At 44.3% G+C, this 13,590-nt stretch overlaps 1 non-coding gene across 1 annotated transcript; it reads left to right on the forward strand.

The window, feature by feature from the left end:
* Positions 1-12,838: 12,838 nt before the first annotated feature.
* Trnas-cga lies at positions 12,839-12,920 on the forward strand. The gene has a single exon. It is a non-coding gene; the product is annotated as a tRNA-Ser (tRNA).
* Positions 12,921-13,590: the final 670 nt, after the last annotated feature.

Here is a 13,590-nt window from a genome sequence, read left to right on the forward strand (position 1 = left end):
AATATTTGTCTCAGATCAATGAATGGTGTGTTAAGTGGCAAATGTCGATAAACTTAGACAAGACAGTATGTATGACGATCCCTCGTAAACGACAGCCGTTAGAGTATATGTATATGCTGCAGGGAAAAGCCTTAAGCCGAGTGTCAGAGTTTAGATACCTTGGTCTTACAATGGCCTCAAACCTAAGTTGGACTCCGCACGTTAGCAATATAATCGGAAAAGCTAACAAAAGATTAGGGTACATCAGGCGCACTCTTAAACTCGCTTCCCCAGAAACAAAACTCACAGCATACAAGATGCTAATAAGGCCTTTATTAGAATACGGATGTGAAGTCTGGGACCCGCATGTTAAATATCTTATATCAAATCTGGAGCAAGTTCAACGGCGTGCGTTACGTTTTGTTTTTTCTAGCTATAGACGGCTGGACTCTGTGTCACCTCTTTATAAAAGGGCAAATCTACCCCTCCTTCAGGTGCGGAGGAAGCAGAAGCGGCTTAACCTTTTTTATAACATAATGAATAACTTGGTTCTAGTAAATAAGCAACAGTATATTAAGGAGAGCATGTCGCGTATAACCCGCAGCAAGCACGCTCGGTATGTGGAAGAGCGGAAGTTTTCTAAGGACTGTTTTAGGTATTCGTTCTTCTTACAAACAGCGCGAGACTGGAGCAAGCTACCCGCACGTGTTGTTACCGCTGAAACTCGAGAAGAGTTTAGTTCCCTTATTTCAGAGATTTCTGACAGCAGTACCTAGAGTTGTCATTTCATCATTGTGTTAAATTCGTGTTATTAATCTGTGCATTTTGAGCGTGTGTATTTTTTGTGTTGTGAAAAATCCACTCCTATCTTGGTCCTGTGTAGGACCGATAGTATTTCAAATAAATAAATAAATAAATAAATAAATTTCTTTTTACTCTCAGGGTGCAGAATTTTTCCGTTTAGTTCTAAATTAATATTGAGTAACGAGGGATCATCACGGCTAGAGTCACCGAATCGTCACGCCGTAGATAAATGAGGTCGGAAGATATTTGCACTCGTTCTCACAGTCTATCGACGCAGCAAGGAAACAAAGGAAAGAATAGTGCCCGCATGCACCGATCCTGCCAGCAGAAAACAGACACAGATGGAAATCACGAAATATATGTAAAACTATTCCTTTGAGAAAAATAAACGGCTGGTTGCGTAGGAAAATTAAAAAAAAAAAAAGAAAGAAACAATACAGCACCTTGCGGGTAAGATGCGCAGATATAGGTAGGAAAACATTTTGCTGCATTCGGTAAATGGCTAGGAGCATACCTAGTAAGACGCTGGAAGTAAAACTCTTTCTATCCCCCCCCCCCCCCCCCCCCTTTCCTTCACTTCCGCTTCTGGTCAAGAGATCCAATGAATCAAACGATCCAACGAGTCAAAAGATCCAACGAGTCAAAAGATCCAACGAGTCAAAAGGTCCAATAATGTATATTTTGACTCGTTGGATCTTTTGACTCGTCAGACACAAGACATAAGATCCAATGTGGGTCAGGAGGTTAAAGGAGTCAAGAAATCCAACGAGTCAAAAGATCCACGGCGAGTCAAGAGGTCCAACGAGTCAAAAGGTCCAACAAATAAGAAGGTCCAATAATGGGTCTTTTGACCCGTTGGATCTTTTGACTCGATGAACCTCTTGACTCGGAATCTTTTCCCCCACCCCCTCCCCTTGAAACCCCAAAAAACTTTGTTCTCAACCCGGTTTCTTTTTAAAGAAAGGGGGGGGGGGGGGGGGGGGGGCTCCTTTAGAAAAGGAACCTGGTGGAGGGCAAAGCATATTGGGTTTCAATTTACGGTACAACCTTCTTAAACGCTAGAGCAATCCCAATGTAATAGAGGGAGGGCGCCACGTGGCAAGCAGGCGCAGGCGCTCGTGCTGTGGTCACGACAGGAAATGTTAATGTGTGCCATTGACGGAAATTGTGGAAACATCTGCCGGGAATATTTTTTTTCTCTTAAAGTCCTTATGCTTCCTGCAATAAATTGTGGTACATCGGGGCTTTCTCGATGTTTGCCGCTGCGACGATGCAACGAGAAATTTAGATCCTTTATATTTTCGCACGAGAGAATAAACACATTGGACGCAACACAGAACACATCTTTCAGCTAGGCTGCTAGAGCAATGAACACGATTCGTTCTTATTCGTTGCTAGTTGAAAGATGTCCTGTTACGTGCTACGTCCCATCTGTTTATCGTTTTGTGCGTAAATGAGCCTTTCCAACACGCTCGCTTTTTTAATACTCTATCCTTACCGTGCCACCAAAATATATCCGGTCATAGGGCATACGAGACATTGAAGAAGCTTTGTTAGATTGTGTTCGCCTCAGTCGGAAGATTTCTACGGTACTGATTTGAATAACTACTAATTTTGTTCCGATCGAACCAGCAATGGTGTGACTAAACAGGCGATATTTGATTTATATAAGAAATATTTGGAGGGCCGCGTCTTCCCTTTTATTATTATTGTTTTTTGTCAAAGAAACACCACCGCTGCTACATGTAAATAAATCTCTGGAAAAAAAAAAAAAACGATGAATGCAATGAAGTTTTATCGACACGTAAACTAAAGAAACACAAACACCGTTCACGTATTTTTTTTTTTTTTTTGTGTGGTTCATGTCGCTTTTTCCAGCCCTTAAACTCTATCTCAAGAATGGTGTGCTCCGCTGCGCGTATAATACAGCGCCGACATGCGAGCCATTTACTTCAGAAGGGAAAACATTAAGTAAATCAATCGTCTATATAGTATATTATCATAAAACGGCTGTCATTCCTGCTCCTCGTATGCATCGTACTAAAGACACAGTCTGCAAACATGATGACAAAATCATCTGCGCCTCGTGAATGTTCGAAGCAGCTTCGTACGTACTTCCAACACGTCTGCGGTCAGTTTCCGTATAACTAATGCGTAGAGTTTTTATATTGTACGCTAGAGGTTCAACTGGCGCTAGTGTTTATGTGACTTCCGTGACGCAAATGGAAGCAGACAGCAGCCAGTCTTCTTATGCGGTACTTCCAGGCAGTGCTATGGGAAAACGAGCTTGCATTTCGTCTCTTTGCCGGAAAATATCACAGAACGCTTGTGATTTGGGTCGTACCGAATACTATGTATCTTGATTAACATTGAAAACGTGGAAATGCTGTAGTTAGCGCATTTTTGTTTGTCAGTGAACGATGTTTAACTTCGCTATATCTCAGACCCAAACCTCTGTTCACCAGCAGGTGCGTAAAAACAAGCGACGATTTTGAGCAAAATAACAATCGAAGGTAATGTAGAGTGTGTTCAAGGCTCGACAGCATTCCGGTGACTTTTATATATTGGTAATATATCAGTCCTGTCACTATATGAAAATGACCTCGTCGTACATCTTTACGAACGGATAAAAACATTCAGAGTGTAAACAATAAAGTACGTGGGCCATGAAAGGTGTATCTTTGTATTGTTTTCTCTGCCGAGCAGCTTTTATCGGGCAGTTGTTCTCAAAGATTTCGAGCGTGCGGGGGATTTTTTAAACGTAGAACAAGCACCTTTGCACACAGCAGAAAAAATAAAGCGGTACTTACTGAAAATCGAACAATATTACGTAGCCTTCAATTTATTTTGATCGTACATGAGTTACTGATTTATTGTTACTGCGTGGTTTTTGCCGTCTCTCTTGGTTCTCCAGATGTCATTCGTTTGTTTGACACGTATACCCCCCCCCCCCCCCCCCCTCCCCCCGTTTAAAAACGCCGACGTCGTGTTCACGTTAACAATGTCCTCGTCTGCCTGCCTGAGAAATGTTCCAGGCTACCTAGTACGCATAATAATTATTCGAGATATTTGCTCTTATGATCGAGCGCAGGGAGAAAATGCACTCACTTTTCCCCATAGAAATGCATTATCGGAAGTCAGTTTTCGACCGGTTGCTGTCTGCTTCCATTTGCCACAGCACACTAGCGCCATTTGATCCTCTAGCGTACATTATAATAACTCTATGGGTCAATGTGACCTTATACGACTTAATGACACTGCGAAACGCGGCTCCTTTCGTTACTGCTCGGCTACTTCGCATAACCATGCCCCCACACTTGTGCTTCGACGCAACTCATAACATAAAATCTGCTTGGTGCTCTCATTTAGTTACTGAAAAATATTCTATGCAATCAAAACATCAGAGTACGCAAATATGTTGCAAATAAACTCCGGAAGCCGCGGGAAGAAACGATAAAAGCAATAACGAAGACGACGGCTTCACATAACAAGAAAAACAATTTAATGAAACCTTCGCCTCCCATAAGGGAGGTATCTTCAGGAAGGCAAAGAGATGAAGGTGCCTAACTGAAGATGCCTCCTGCATGGAAGATGAAACGTTACTTAGATTGTCATTCTTGTTATGTCAAGCCGTTGTTTTCGTTATTGTTTTTAGCAAATATGTCGTTGAGTGGCTAAGTAACATGGGTGTGCAGAGGTGTCTTCTAAAATTGTCTATTTTACCTCACGGAACGCTACTGGGGGTCATATGCCCAAATGGCAAGAATACATCATTTTAGACTATAGTCCGGTGCAGCTCAAGAATGTAAGACGAGGGAAAGGAAGGCCGGAGAGGAGCAAGCAGACGGAAGGCTGGGGTGGAGGAAGCAGACGGAACGTCTACTGTCTCCTCCCCGGCCTTCCTTTTCTTTGCCCTACCTTCTTGAATTGCAACGGACTATAGCTTTCCTAGAAGTTCTCCGGAAAGTAATCGTGACGTCAGAGGTTCCCGCTAGCCTTTTGACCTGGAGACTCTTGACGTCACCGAATCGATCGGTTACGAAATAAACGCTTGTTTTGGGACACTCTCAGTGTTCACGATGATCTTGAGACGAACCGCTTATTATTTTAGTACTGAATTTCGATGGCAGAGATAAAAACATGGTCGCCGAATAGCGGGGTCAAAAAAGCAGCACACACGACTTGACTGAAGGGATTTTGTTGGCATTTCCACAAAATTTTTGCTAAGTTAGATTTTGGTCTGGAATACCATACAAAATCTCTCAATTCGTACCTTTGCTGTCTTGTGTTTGCTAGCTCAATGTTGCTGGAAACAAATTTTTGCTTTGGTTTCACATACCATATATTCCGGTGTATAAATCGCGTTTTCTTTTTTACAGAATTTTTGTCGGTGCGTCTTATACTACAGTGTGTCTTATATGTATTTTTTTTTGTAAGGCATGGAGTCACCTTAACTGTGCGAATTTGGCGTGGGGTTATATTTTTCGTTCGATTCTTTGACGAGAATGTTTAAACTGACTTTCGCTTGTCCATATTCTGACGATCACAACAAACATATGCAGGATTATAAACACAGTTTCGTCGAGCAGGACGTATATATATAAAAGTGCGACTTCTGGCAACGGTGCGACTTATAATATTGTTCGTTGTACATAACAACACGACATAAAAGTGATCACCGAATCCATAACAGAACAGTCGACTCGAAGGAATGAATGAGACTTTGAAACTAGCTTACCGGTTCTGTACTCGGAGCTTTCACGACCCGGACGTTGGAAAATGAGGACGTTCACAGGATGACGCGACAGTACAACAGGATGGAGATGTTGGTGTCAGGAGGCACAGATGAACATGGCGGCTATGCAGTGTTGACCTGGGGGCTAACAGAGCAGCGGGGCTGAACGTAACTTGTTCGGTAATGGGTTGTTTCCGTTGCTCCATTTGGCTTAGCGAGATCGCGCGTGAACACGCGTAAAAAAGATAGGAGAAAGGCACGTGCAAATAATTGGACGGGTATTCAACAAAACGATTGGTTCTGTCGTTAAACCGTGATGAGTTGTAGAAGGGAAGCCTCGGTCGACATGCTTCCGCTACTACTAGTGCATGGAAAGAAACTAACACGGGTTTCGTAAGGTATGAACTTTATGGACGCATTCCAAGCAGTATTTAGAAGAGTAAAAACACAAAAAAAAACAAAAAAAAAAACTTTCAGCCTTTCCACTCTGGTAAAAAGGTAGACCAGCGAAGCTGTACTATAGTGGGAATGAAGTAATGGCCGGCCGCAAGTCGGCAATCCAGAGGGGGAAGGCTGAAAAGGTGGCCGCGATCTATGAGCGACGGCGGCAAGCAGACAACCGGCGAACACAACGCTCTGGTCAGCTACCGCCATCTATGAGCGACGGCGGCAACCAGAGTGTTGTGTCGACATTTGTTTGGTACCGGACACGATCCTGGGAAACCTAGCCCTTAACAACTCCGCTGCAAAAAAAAATTTTAATGGGAAAATGAGTATTTGATGAGGAAAATGAATGTGAGCATTAAAATACGCTGTACCTTGTTTCACCTTAGCATGTACTATTGTTAGCCGCGCATGCTAAAAGCGCGAGCTAGTCAATGCACTCAAGGTTATAACCGCTCGCGCTTGCACTGCCTTCGCAGTTAGTTCATGCTAAGTTGAGAGAAGTATAGATGATTTTTTTTAAATTTATACAACCTATCTAAACAAGCTGTATTTGTGGCACGCTTTGTAAGCCTGAAGTGTTTATTATACAAAATTAGTAAAACAAACAAACGTATATCCCTGGTCCATCTAAGAATAGCGATATTGACATGCGGGCTTGTTTGGAAACACTGTGTTGGTGTATTTACGTCGCATCGCTTTAGGACCTGCGACGCAAACAGGCCGACGTCTCGTTAAGCAATCTCAAGTTTATTTACGCAGACAGGCCGACATCTCGTTAAGCAATCTCAAGTTTATTTATGTACAAAAAACGCTTTAAAAAGAAACAGATAGGGAAAGTAAAATAAAAGACGAGAGGGGAGGGCCACGTCTCGTGCCGATAAAAAGAATGATACAGCAGACTTCAGCTCCTAGCTTATCGCAATGCGATAACCATTTTTACTTCTTCCCAGGAGCGCGTTACTGAAATAACAAAGGGAAAGTTCAAATCACGCGATAAAGCTGCTCTCATACTGCAGCAAATACAAATAAGGATACAGCAGACTTCGGCAGTAAGCTTATCGGAATACAATATGTTACTGAAATGAAATAACTAGATAACGTTATTCGTTAATTACTCAAGAAGTAAATAAGTACGTTATTTGTTTCTGCGTTTCCTCTAGTTCAACGGTGAGGCGTTATTTTTTTGTTACTACGAACCTGTCGCTCTCATAAACCAGTAGACGCTTTCAATATTTCTTGTGGTTAATAATTCTTCGCTAATTAAGGTGTTCATTCGGGAATAAGCAATTGCGCCCGTCTTTTCATTGTCTACCGTTTTCTTGTCGTGCAAACCAGAGGTGCGAGCTGTGTAAGAACTAAGGTGGGTACTTGTGTTGTACACGTTCCCTCCAGAAGCCACCAAATAGCATTACTCATTACTTCACTAAAATGTCAGGAAAATCCGTTACCTCTTGTTTCTCTTAAAACAACAACACCAACTAGGTCGCTATTTTGGTATATATATATATATATAAAGACTTGGCAGCGACCTTTATTTTTAAAGTCAAGTTTTTAAAGTTTTTAAAGTTATTTTCAAATACATGACATGCAGTCTTTGAGGAAGCATAGTTTTGTCATTTCTTTTTATTTTATTTAAACCTGAATGTGTGTGCAGGTCACACGACGTCAGCTCAAGTGGCATCAATTTTCCCGTCACATTTAGTGGGGAAACTGAATTGGTGCTTAGGTTACGTAACGTAATTTATTTTCCGCTAAATTTAGCGGGGAACCCAAATTCGTCTGCAGTCCCGTGACGTCAGGCCACGTGACGTCAAGCGGCGGAATGCATCAGATCGACATCCAAATTTCGGTTCTTTACATTTATTTGGCAGGCTTTAGCAAGAAAATGATATAATGTAATTCCTCGGTGGCTTAAAAAGCTAACGAATTAAGTTTCTCCCCGTTTGAACGCAAACTTCTATTCAGGCGAAAAAGGAACAAGGCCGTAGCAGACGACGCATAGACTCAACAGTGCTCTGCACCGACAGCGTATACGTGTTGCGTCAAAATGGCGGTCGTCTCCTCTTCGCTCCTTTCTTTCTCTCTCGCTCCTTTAGCGCTCTCCCTCCATTTCCTCCACTATTCTCCTCTCTAGCGCCATAGTCGCCACACCCACTGGCCAGACTCTCCCAATATACGGCTGTGGGTACAAGTGACCCGCTACTTCTATCGAAATGAAAGGAGTCCTGTTTCCGTCCCCGTCCTCGATGCTCTATCCTTTCAAGTATTTGTATCTATTCACCAACACGCTCGTTTTCAATTATTAGCGCTACCTTTAACGCGTTATGTATACAAGTCTTTGTATATGAGCAGGATCATGAAGGGAGACTAGACACGCCGGGCGAAGACGCGTTCCAGGCGTCGTACTATGTCACGGATGTTGATTAATCGGACGCATTGCTCGATGATGATGAAACCAAAAGAAAACACTTGACGTTGGGAGCCAGGTTATGTTTGCTGGCAGCCGAGCAAGCGCTGGGGGACTCCTATACTCTCACATCCGGCAAAGGAGTGTCAATCGCGGACTGATTGCGTTGCACGATGTTTTGTCACCTGCATGTGTGGACAATACGGTAGAGATAATGAGCCGTCGAAGGACCCGCGGTCAGCCTCGGTGCAATCAACACTCTTCGTTTTTACTCGTTCTGTTTGTTCTCCGTTCTGTCTTTCAGTTCAACGAGGGGGGCTCGCGTACGTTGTTTTCTGCGTACAGACGTGAACGAGAAAAACAAAATTGTGCAGCGATCTCCATGTCCAAAGTCGCCACATCGTCTACAATTGGGCATTTAAGGAGCGATCGACTAAATACCGCATTAAACAGTCGCCTCCTGGAGTGAGAGATGAGATAACGTATTGTTTATTACTTTAACGTCACGTGACTCGTCACGTGACGTGGTCACGCGAAGCGATGTAACGGCGTCAAGTCGTGGTGTGACGTGATGTACGTTACGACGTCGGGCCACGCGACGTGAATTTGCCCTTAAAAAATTGGCGGGAAAACGCTTCCCGCATGGCCAGTATCGTGTGGCGGGGGGGATCGGTGGCCGAGTGGTCTAGCGCACACCAGCTCGGAGCACGTGGAGTGAAAGCTCGCGCTGCAGAACCCAGGGATCCTGGGTTCGAGCCCCACCCCTGCCCGTTTCGATCTGGATGAGCATCGTACCGGCGTGCGGTCGTGTATCACTACTGCGTGGTGCACGTTAAAGACCCCAGGCTAGCGGTTGTACCGCACTGACTATATTTCTCATCTACAGCTGGGAGACTCGTCGCCCCTGTGAGGCAGACCAAGTTCTAGGCTGTATAAACACACACACAACCCAATTAATTAATTATCGTGTGGCGCATCGCCGAATCGGGTTATGGTCATTATATAACAATTGAATTACCTCGCTAAATTTAGCTGATAAGTTTATACGCAGTCGGACGGACGGCAAGTTGCGGGGAAGAGGGGTTTCCATTAAATAGCATCCTACGACTTAATACTGAACGTATTATGTCATTCGCGTCAGCGCAACGAGGTGGCAGTATATGTAAAATAAGTAAACGTACCCGGATACTTTGAGCCTTTGGCGGCGCAAAAAGGTGGGGGAACAAACAAACGTCTCGAAAATGTAACGTAAACAATAGGGGGGAGAGAAATCACTCACTGGAGGAAGGTGACGGAGAGGAACGGACAGATATACAAACTGACATCTTGTCGTTGTGTGTATCTATCTTTTTTTTTTTTTACGTTACTTTCCTGCGTGTGGAATCAAATTGTGCGTCGGCTACAATGACGACTTTGGGCGCCATATGCGCCCTCTTACGATCGTAACAATACCTTCAGCGCCAAGAGTGGACGGCTTCGTAAAACGAAGATGGCGCTCCTGCGTGATGCCGTCTCGAAGTTGTCCCGTTCAATAAGCCACGTCGCGGTTGACAGTTTCGACATATCCGGAGGGGGGAGACCCGCAATCGTTCGCCGTTTCGAAACGGTGAGACAACCATTCGACACCGACGTTAACACTCGCGCCGACGACTGCCCAGAGGATGGGCGTAACCGTGACGTAAAAGATCACATTTTTTTCTTTTGCAATAATAGACCGATCTCACCAAAAGCGGGTCGGCGCATGCGTGACGGCCGGTGCCGTAGCTTTTATAGTCCGCGGGAGCTATATTTTATCTCGGAAACATCCGCAGCGCTAACAAAGGCACGGGCGCGAGTAAGCGTCTTTGAAAACCTGCTGAGCTACGTAGTCAGTCATCCTCGCCTTTGTCCGCACTGCAGACACCGGTGAGGTGGAGTACGGGTAAAGAAACCGAGAGGGATGGATGCACCGTCTCTAAAGTCTCTAAAAGCAGACCTTGATGTTCTCGGAAGGCTCCCGATATGCCCATCGAAATGCCATTTTAAGGCACACGTACTACTTTCCAAAGTCTAAGTCTTGTGCGATTATGCGATTACGCATTACGCAACCCCCGTAATTGTAAAAACAAACTAAGAAACACATAGGCGTTTTTTTTTTTTTTTTTTTTTAATCTGTTTGATTGTTGTAAGTACATTGCGGTCGGCTGAAAAGAATGTAATTTTACCGCGTCGAGGTTGGTTCCAATGAACCGTTAAAAAGTGTCTAAGACTGCGTTATTTGTAAAGCGAAGGAACTTTATATAGTTCGAAAGCATTTTTTTTTTTTTGCAAGCCAACTTGTGACCAGTACGTCCGCGACCAATTCTGGAAAACACTCGTCTACTTATCAGCGTGTCATTTCTTACGAAAATAAAACTACCTGGTTTGCTACTCTTTTTTTTTTTTCTATATAAAGGCAAAAGGACTCGGATTTCAAAGCAAAAGGTGGACTTCTGACAGAGCCATGTTACCCGTTTTCCGTTTACGTATAAAAGAAATGCCGTTTGTACTTCACGGCATTTCCTCGTATTCTCTTCTATCACGGGTATCACGGGTACAGACTTTTTGTTTTAAAGTTCACCGCACCGAGGAACCACCAGATACCTCCAGATCTGAACCGAAAAAAAAGGAGAACTGCATAAAGGCAGAACAAAACGCACCTTTGAAAGGCAACAGCGATGCATCGCTCAGACTCCATTGTCTCGAAGAATGCGTGCGATCCGACGTCGGCGCTCTGCCTTACACGAACGATGATGTTCCGGTGTCGCTTTGTGTGCGTAGCTTCGTTCGCGGTCGGAAGAACCTTGCGTTGCTAGGCCGAGGCACGGGAGAAAATAGATACGATGACTTTGAAACTAGCACGCTCTGGGTTTTGTAAGTTCTAGTATGACCAAGTTTCGTTAATGGAGCTTTTTTTTTTTTTCTTTTTTTTCTTTACAGAGATCTGATGAGCTGAATACCAGGGATCTGAAGTACTTTAAATAAGTCTGTAGAGCAACCCTAATTTGGACAAATAGTTAAATATCCACGTGCATACAAATTTACCCTGAAGTTGTAGAAATTAGAATTTTTTCTTTTTTTTTAATGTTTGGCGGAGTTGAAATCACTGCCTTCCGACGTTAAATTCGTCGTGAGGTGTTTGCATTTTGTAAAGTGTTCTCTGCATGTTTTAGTGAAGGTCGTCGAGCCATTAAAGCTGTCTTAGTGCAGGCTTTGATACACAGTCAGTTGCTGCAAAGACATTGCGCAGTAACAGACAATGAAAGAATCATTCGAGCAAGCACATAATTTATCTTAAACAATAATCCCGATACAACTCCCCTCAACAGTAGCAACTGAAACATTAGAATAGCGCTAACGAGGTACGATGTCCGTTATGGGTGTTCTATGTAATCGGCGTGTTCATTGCTTGCACTCATGTAACATCATGCAGCTGCCATTGTGGCAGCCTTAGGGCTGAGCACACTGCAGCTGAGGAGGACACATTTCACACTAGCGATTTTGTTTTTTTGTTTTCGTCAAAAAGAAGTTGAAATGACCACTACAATTTCGCAATGATGTCTCGTGCAAGCCACGTATCGTGATCCGCACGACCGCCGATGTATTCAAGTTACACACATTAAATGTGTCTGCCGGCACTGCCGTGTTCGACAGTTTCTTGGGTTCGCAGACTACGTGTGCTACTTCACGTGGCGTCACGCGCGTTTTCTTGTGTTTTACTGCACTGTTAACTTCATCAGTCTCGTTGTCACCTTGTCGCGCTTAGAACGAGAAATGTCGTCCCTTTTTGTTGAGTCAGATACAAGCGCAGGGTCTTTTTTTAGAATAAATTGGCCAAGTGTTGATTGGTTTTTGACAACTTCTCCGTTTCGCTTTGAAGGGGCACTCCGGTGACTTTCTGAGCTAACTGAAAATAACAACATTTTCTGAATCACCGTCCTTAAGGGGTATTCACACGAGGGAGAAATCCCGGGGATTTCTCCCTCGTGTGAATACCCCTTTACCCTTTCCGGTATGCTATTTAGTATCGCACATTAAAAAAAAAAAAAAAAGCTCTTGTGAAATCGGCAAGTGAAAGTGAGGCCAAAAAAAAGAAAAATGACCGCATCTCCACGTGGTGAATGATGTTGATTGGGGCGAAGCTCTGGTGGTGCTTGTCGGCGTTGACGCTGAGCCGCAGCATGCCGAGCCTTTCGTTCGTTTACATCCATGTCAGAAAGAGAACGTGTGGTATGGAACGTGGTTATATACGCATTTGAGCATTTGACCGCAGCGCCCTCTCGTCTATAAACGTTGAGCCAATGCATGCAAAGTTTAACGCGATTATATACGCATTTGACCGCAGCGCCCTTTCCTGTATAGACGTTGAGCAGCTACATGCAACGTTTCATCCATGACATCCCCAGCTCTTGAGTTACTACCACATCTCAGAGCCCCCTACTCGTCCCGCAGTCGTGGCCGAGTGGTTAAGGCGATGGACTCGAAATCCATTGGGGTCTCCCCGCACAGGTTCGAATCCTGTCGACTGCGCAAACATTTTTTTTCCATTTTTTTTGTGCCCTACACGAGTACGTGAGCACGTGAGCTCACGAGCACGAGCACCAGCAAGATCGATGTAAGTACGGACGCCGTACAAGGCTATGCTCTGTTTCTTACTTAGTGTGCAACGCTGTCAAAGCCACTGGCGCGAGCATGGGGCTTCATCTCGTTGATCGTTTGCACGCGTTCTCGCGCAAACAAAACCATAGATGAAGCCACGCGCTCGTGCCACTAGCTTTGACAGCGTTGCACACTAAGTATGAAACAGAGTATAGACCCTAAGGAGCTTCGCCTTAAAACCTATCTTACACCCTGCCTAAAACCGACATTCCAATATAGGGAGTATTCCCTGGCGGCCATATCTGTGTGCGCGAATTCTGAACGTGTGCTGATGGCGAGCTTCCACAGTTCTTTTGCAACGTGCATTCCGCACCATCGAGAGTGCCGGTCTTAGCAACGTATTGATGTGAGCTCATTCTGAGCATGCGCTCTAAACAGCACCCACAAATATGTCGTCAAGTAAATACTTCCTATAGGGAGTATTCACTGGCGGCCATAGCCGTGTGCGCGACTGCTGAGCGCGTGCTCATGGCAAGCTTCCACAGTTCTTTTGCAACGTGTATTCCGCACCATCAAGAGTGCCGGTCTTAGCAACCTAGTA

Source organism: Ixodes scapularis, unplaced genomic scaffold, assembly GCF_016920785.2.
Source record: "Ixodes scapularis isolate PalLabHiFi unplaced genomic scaffold, ASM1692078v2 PGA_scaffold12__126_contigs__length_90152505, whole genome shotgun sequence".
Lineage (NCBI taxonomy): Eukaryota > Metazoa > Arthropoda > Arachnida > Ixodida > Ixodidae > Ixodes > Ixodes scapularis.